Here is a 6,878-nt window from a genome sequence, read left to right as displayed (position 1 = left end):
ACTATATTGGTCCTTCAGATCCACTTTAAGATTGTTTATCGATCATAGCAATTCGCTAATACTATTTCAGATATTCTGTCTTCCAAAGACGCTATCTCAGACCTTTTTACCTCATTTGTTTTGTTTTGAAAACAACAAATACTTCGTCTCGAGTAGGACACTTGGTCGATATGCCTAATAGGTGAAGGTTAAGTTGGAAAAATCTTTAAGCTTGAAAGTGACTAGTTTGAAATTGGTTTAGATGGTGAAACATTTTAAGGCAATATGAACCTTCATAGTGGTCCATATGTACCCAATTGTTCAATAAGGCCCAATAATAACCCAATTTGCATACACATGGGTTTTCTTTTAGTCGTTCGGACAAATATCTCTATTTTTTGATGGTTTTTAATTTTTATCCGTCAAATTTGTTATCTCATTAAATAAAATTTTGGTGTCCGATATACCCTTAACTATGACATAAATTTTCTAGGAAGACATTCTTAGAATTTGCATTAGAGCATAAATTCAGTGCTATCTAATTCGTAAGGCACTTTTACCCCATATTTTAAAAAAAAAAAAGGCAAAGGATAAGTTTACTGCATGAGTTATGCTTACAGACATGAATTCAATGACACGAGTTACGCAAATGGACATTAGTCAACTTCATACTGAGGTCTCGGTTCGAGCCATAGGAAGAAGTTACACAAGTTCAGTGGTACAAGTTATACAAATAGACATTAATCAAGTTTATACTTAGGTCTCGGGTTCAAATCCTAAGAAAGAAATCACACAAGTAATTTTTCGGGACATAAGTTCGTGTGACGCAAGTCGAAAAAATATGAAAAAGCAATATACAAATAGACATTAATCAAGTTTATACTTAGGTCTCGGGTTCAAACCATAAGAAAAAAATCACACGAAGTTATTTCTCGGGACATAAGTTCAGTGACACAGGTCGAAAAAATATGAAAAAGCAATCCGACCTGCCGGATTCGAACCAGCGACCTAAGGATTTCAGCAACAGACTACAGTCCTCCGCTCTACCAACTGAGCTAAGGTCGGTTTGTTGTAAGTTTCATCTATAACTTTATATAGTTTTAAAATTTTTTTTCGTAGTTTCACATGCAAAATATATCTTATATTTATTCGTTCCTCCCTCATTAACACGTTCTATTTTACACGGTTATTAAGAAATCATAAATAAATTAAATAACTTTACTATTTTATTATTTATTTATATTAATTAGCTTCTTGAAAAAAAGAAATATGAATCTTCAAAATTTTGATTGAACTTCTAAAGCCATATTAAAATCTCAATGCACTCGTTATTTATTTCAGTCCTCTTGTCAATATTGTCTTACATCGTACGTCGGATATGAATATAAACTCTTTTTATGATTTTTCAACATTTTTTTATCTTAGGTTTCAAATTAAATATAATGCACACTTCAATTATCTAATTATGATGTAAGATAAACGTGAAAAAATCCTATACATATCATATAAAAAATAAACTTGATTCTTTTTATATAATCTTAGACAACCGATCGATTTAATAAAGTTAAACTCTTTATACATTAAAGACCCAATCAAAATAGCTAGTACTACAAATGGTAGTAATATTTGATGAGACATTACAACAACTATACTTTTTCTGTTTTGCTTGTCCTATTCTCTTTATACTTATATTCTATATTTATAAAATATACTCCACATATTTTATTTTTCCTCTGATACACTACCATAAAATCTTTTGCTTACTTACATTGCACTGACTATTTTAACCTCACCTTTGTCTTTAGCATGATGGTATTCATGGTAATTAATACATGCATGGGGACTGTTTTGTAAAATCCCAAGAGGATAAGAAAAAGACTGTCCAACAAAGGAAAAAAAATCCATATCCAAAAAAAATATCAAAAATCCTATTTGTGGTTGCCATGCATGACAGTTGGAATTATTGTGCCCGATAATAACGTATTCGATGTAATTTCACAAATACAAATTATTATTATTAAGAGATTTTTTATTGAAATAAAACATATCAAAATATTTATTTGTGTATTAACAAGGTCTATGTTGTTTAGAGTCTGAAATTAAGTTGATTAATAATAGTGTATCAAAGTACTTTTTCTGATTTAGTTCGTTTATTTTACTTCTTTTAGTATGTTTATAAAAAAGTGTAATTTTATTTTTTTAACAATTTTTTAATTCTATATTTCCGTAGAACATGTTTAAAATAATAAAACTAAATAACTTTTTGATATATTCTATAGACTTTTAATTTAAAATTCAAAAATTTTGTTAATTTTGTCAAATTACATGTCAAAGGTAAACCATAGTTTTAAAGAAACAAATTAAAACAAATAGAAATAATTCTTTTGGTTTATCCAAATACTATTATTTACAAATAATAGCACGTTTGGTCCTAACTTATTTGTAAATTGTGCTTTTAGTCCTTATGACCTATTATTTTAAGATATTTAATTTTTAATTAATTAGATGACTAGTTTTGATACTTTAACGTAGAAAATATGTTGTATTTTAATAATTTATTACACTATATTATCATTAATATATAACGGAAAAATTATAAATTTAATTAATTAAATACAGAACAATTAATAATTATGAAACTCTAAATATTCACAAAGAATCAAATTAAACTGCAGAATTCAACTAAATAATAAGATACAGTGTTTAATAGGATATCCATACAGATTAAATATAAAGTTAATAATCAAGAGATAAAAAAAATAAAAAATAGTAGCCACAACTCCTCAGTCCATCAAAACTTAGTCAACTATTAATTTTGTACAAGAAACCTTAATAGAAGAATAATTTTAAATATATCACCCTTTGAAAATTATAAATAAATAAATATCTTCAAATAGAATAGGAAAATGACTACTATGAATGATAAAAGTAAATTATAAGCTAAGTATACAATTATCTGTTAATTTTATAAACTGGACAAATATTATTGGATATGTAAAATAATATAGTGAACTATTATTAAACCTTCTTTTAATGAATTATAATTTAAACTCTCAATATTTCATCATCTTTCGTATTTTAAGAATTAAATAAGTTTATTTTTATCATAATTTTTTATTTATTTTAAATTATTAATTATTATAATACATAATACTTTTTACGTAGTTTATAAATATATAAATTATATTTTTAAAAAATTAAAAATATCATATGTAAATTTTCATAAACTTAAATCATTTAACTCGTATCATATAAATTGAGACAAGAAATATGCAAATAATTTAACAAGATCCATACATCCAAAACCTACCTCACTACATTTATATCAACACCATACCAATCAATCACTTTTTAATTATGAATATGTACAACCATAGTAAATACTACTTATAACAACCTCATTTAATGTCTTGCCTTGACTTGACTTTCTCTAATTTTTACAAATCTCAAGGAATTTTTCGACCATATGTTTACTCTCCCTATTAATATAATATAAAAAGGGGCATTTCAATTGTTGTTCTATTGACTCATTTTAAATAAATTTAGATACTTTTGAGCTATGGATTGTAGAAGTGACCCCCACATCTACATTTCCATCCAAGTGGCTTGTAATTCGAATACCTGCTAGCTCCCGCATGTGGAATTGATGATTCTCTAATGGTGTGGTCCATGGACCTAGCTTGGGTTCGAGCCACACCACCTCTTGGTTCGACACCATTATTACTCGGTAGACTTGGTACCTGTTTTCAAAATTTTATGTTAATTATATATATATAAAACAAAATAAACATTTAATTTGGAAATTTTTTTAAAAAAATTGAACTTTCTTTAATTAGGAAAACAAACTATGGTACAAAATCAAATTATGACGATAATTAATAATTGATAAATTCTGCGTACGCTACTGACCTGAATTGCCCTACATGGATGGCATTGATTACATTTGTTGTAACAACTTGGTGGCATCGAACCCAATCTTGATTTCTCTTCAACTAAAACATCCTATAAAACTCAAAATAAATAAATAAAAAAATACTCAATCTACTATTTTCAACTCAAATTGTATAACATATGTGTACAATATCATTTTAAATATACTATATAGAAAAATCACATTATATTTTAAACTAGCTATTTAAAGTATGACTCCACCAAAACCTAGTTCATGATAAGGCTATCAATTTCCTTGATAAAATATCTATGGATAAAAATCATCGACATATATTCAAAATTCAAATTCAAATTAATTTTTGGTCATGTACCACATGGACTAATAAAAGTTATATATATATATAAATTACAATACAATAAATTAAAGAGATAATTACCTTTGTAGAGTTTAGGGTTTCATGTTTATAATTAGGGTTTAAGGAATAGGAATTAGGAGAGAGTAGTACTAGAAGAATGAGAAATGCAATAACAATTTCTTTGATAGAGAAAATTAATGAGGAAAAAAATGAAGTTATATTCATAGCCATTGTAGCATTTTTCTTAATTATATACAACTTCACATAAAAGAAGAAAGATGAAAAACCCTAATTGACTCTAGAATTAGAGAAGCAAAAGATTTTGAGTAGGGAGATGGAGAAATGAAGAATTAAATATGTTGAATTTTTTTATTTTTTATTTTTTGCTTTAAAGTGAAGGGAAATTAAGAGGTGTAGAGTGAGGTTTTCAACACTGTGTTTGTTTTTATTATAGAGGGAAAAAAAAACAAGACTAGTGAAAAGAACAAGACAAGGAAAATGAGAGGAAGTCATAGGGGAGAATGAAGGCTTTCAATTAATTTGGACCACCTATTTATTTTATTTTTCCTTTCCTATCTTCTCACCACGCCGCCGTGTTTGATATCTGTATTGAAGCTTGATTGAATTTTATAGTGCTTCGAAATAAATTTGACTTTATATTTAGGAAGACTCGAATCTAATTAAACCTTTGATTAAGAACAAAAGAATATTTTTCATTCCACCGGTATTTTCCTTCTCTCACTATAAGAAAAATGTGAATTACATAGACATTTTTCTGGAGATTAGCATTGAAATTCGCAGAAAAATTATTTTCCTATAAATTTTCATACTAATCTCTCAGAAAATCCTCATATAATTCACAATTTTTCTTATAGTGTCTATTAAAACATAATTTCAACTATTCCTTTCTTCTTTTTTTCATTTATGCAAACAATATTCATACTTATTTAACTTCTTCTTTAAATATTCTCAAGTATAAAAAAAAGTAACACTATTAAAAAATTAATGAATTAGTGATGGGTAAAATATTATTATAAAATGATAAAAATCTAATACAAATTTTATGAAGCTACAAATTCAAAGAAAATTTAATTAGTCTATATATAATTTAAAAAAAATAAGATTTAATGTTTTCACAAAAATAATTCTTTGGGGGACCTAAAACACAAACATCATTTGATTCCGGTGGTCCCGTTGGATATTATGAATAATTTTCTGGTAGTGATAATAAATGTGCATTAAAAACAAAACTATACACAGTTTTGTAGTTAGTTTTTTCATTCATTTTTATTTGTTTGTCATATATTAAAATAACTATCCAATTTTAATTATTTAGTTTTTAAAAATTGAGATTATTCTACATTATATTTTATTATTTATGTTACTAAATATTACTTATTTTCTAATATTTAAATAACTTAATAAAAATGATATAATGAAATTATCTATTTTCTTATTCTTTAAGAGGAGTTTCAAGTAATTAAACAAGTAAGAAATATCAAATGATTCCGATGAATATTAATTATTTTATTTATTTATTTTTACTATTCACTTTAGAATTTTTTACGTTTTGTTTTTTTTGAGAAATAAAAAAATTATAGTAGCATAGACACCATTTAATAAGACAGAGACACTAAAGTTTTCAGATTTTACAGAATGAAAAAGAAAAAAAAAAGGGTACTGAAGTTTGACTCTGATTTGATTTAAGAGATGTGAGAATAGGATATAAGCTTTACTTTTTGGTTAATACTTTTTTAAAAATTTCAATTTGTTTATATTATTTTATTTTAAAAAATTATATAGTAATACATTTCAGAGTATGTAAAATTAAATAAATATTTTAATATATTTAATACAAGATCATAATGTTAAAAGAGATTATAATATATTTGACATACTTTAAATTTAAGATCCTAAGATAAAAAAAAAATCGTCATCAATTTTTTCAAGAGGTCATACTTGCTACGAACAAATTAATGATACAGAAGCCTTTGTACTTTGTTCTTTATTTTGTCGGAGATATAAAGTGATTATACATCAAAAAAATAGAAATTGAATTGATCGATTTTATGGTAAAGCATTTAAAGTAAAATTATAAACTTGCAAAATATTATGGAGAGATAAGAGCATTAGATCTTCTTTATTATTCTAAATTTCGTACAATTTTAAATAATACAAACAAATAAAAATAGAGAAACTAGTATAGAATATTGACTCTCATATTTTAGTTCTTAAATTTAGAGAATATTTTTGTAATAAAACTATAAATTTCAAAGAATCTTCTAATATATATATATATATATATAGTGCAGTATTAATTTTGTAATAAAAACTTTATAATAAAGTGATAAATATTTTTTTTATTTTTAATTTGAGATTTTGAATTTGAAACCATCATATTGTATTTATTGTTGTACCTTTCATTATTTTCTACCTTTGAACCATGTTGTACTTTGTTGGGGCCATGAAAGACTGAATACTTGCTCATGCTTTTAATATATATATATATATATATATATATCAACGTAGATCGTGATGCATTAGTTGACTTAATTCATTCTTGTTAAAAAATTTAAATTCAAATTATAAATGTGATAAATAATCATTGCTCCAAATCTTCTATTCAAATTTAAATATTTTAGAGTTTTTATA

The 6,878-nt window shown here is 25.1% G+C and overlaps 2 non-coding genes across 2 annotated transcripts; both read right to left on the bottom strand.

Moving 5' to 3' along the window:
* Nucleotides 1–959: 959 nt before the first annotated feature.
* TRNAY-GUA (transfer RNA tyrosine (anticodon GUA)) lies at nucleotides 960–1,044 on the bottom strand. Its single transcript is given in 2 exon segments — nucleotides 960–995; nucleotides 1,008–1,044. It is a non-coding gene; the product is annotated as a tRNA-Tyr (tRNA).
* Nucleotides 1,045–3,273: 2,229 nt separating this feature from the next.
* LOC101258845 (uncharacterized) lies at nucleotides 3,274–4,750 on the bottom strand. Its single transcript, XR_011221425.1, has 3 exons — nucleotides 4,308–4,750; nucleotides 3,889–3,981; nucleotides 3,274–3,719 (listed from the first exon to the last, which is right to left on the bottom strand). It is a non-coding gene; the product is annotated as an uncharacterized protein (transcript).
* Nucleotides 4,751–6,878: the final 2,128 nt, after the last annotated feature.

This window comes from Solanum lycopersicum, chromosome 5, assembly GCF_036512215.1.
Source record: "Solanum lycopersicum chromosome 5, SLM_r2.1".
In the NCBI taxonomy this organism is placed as follows: domain Eukaryota; kingdom Viridiplantae; phylum Streptophyta; class Magnoliopsida; order Solanales; family Solanaceae; genus Solanum; species Solanum lycopersicum.
This window is presented reverse-complemented; position numbering and strand designations above follow the sequence as displayed.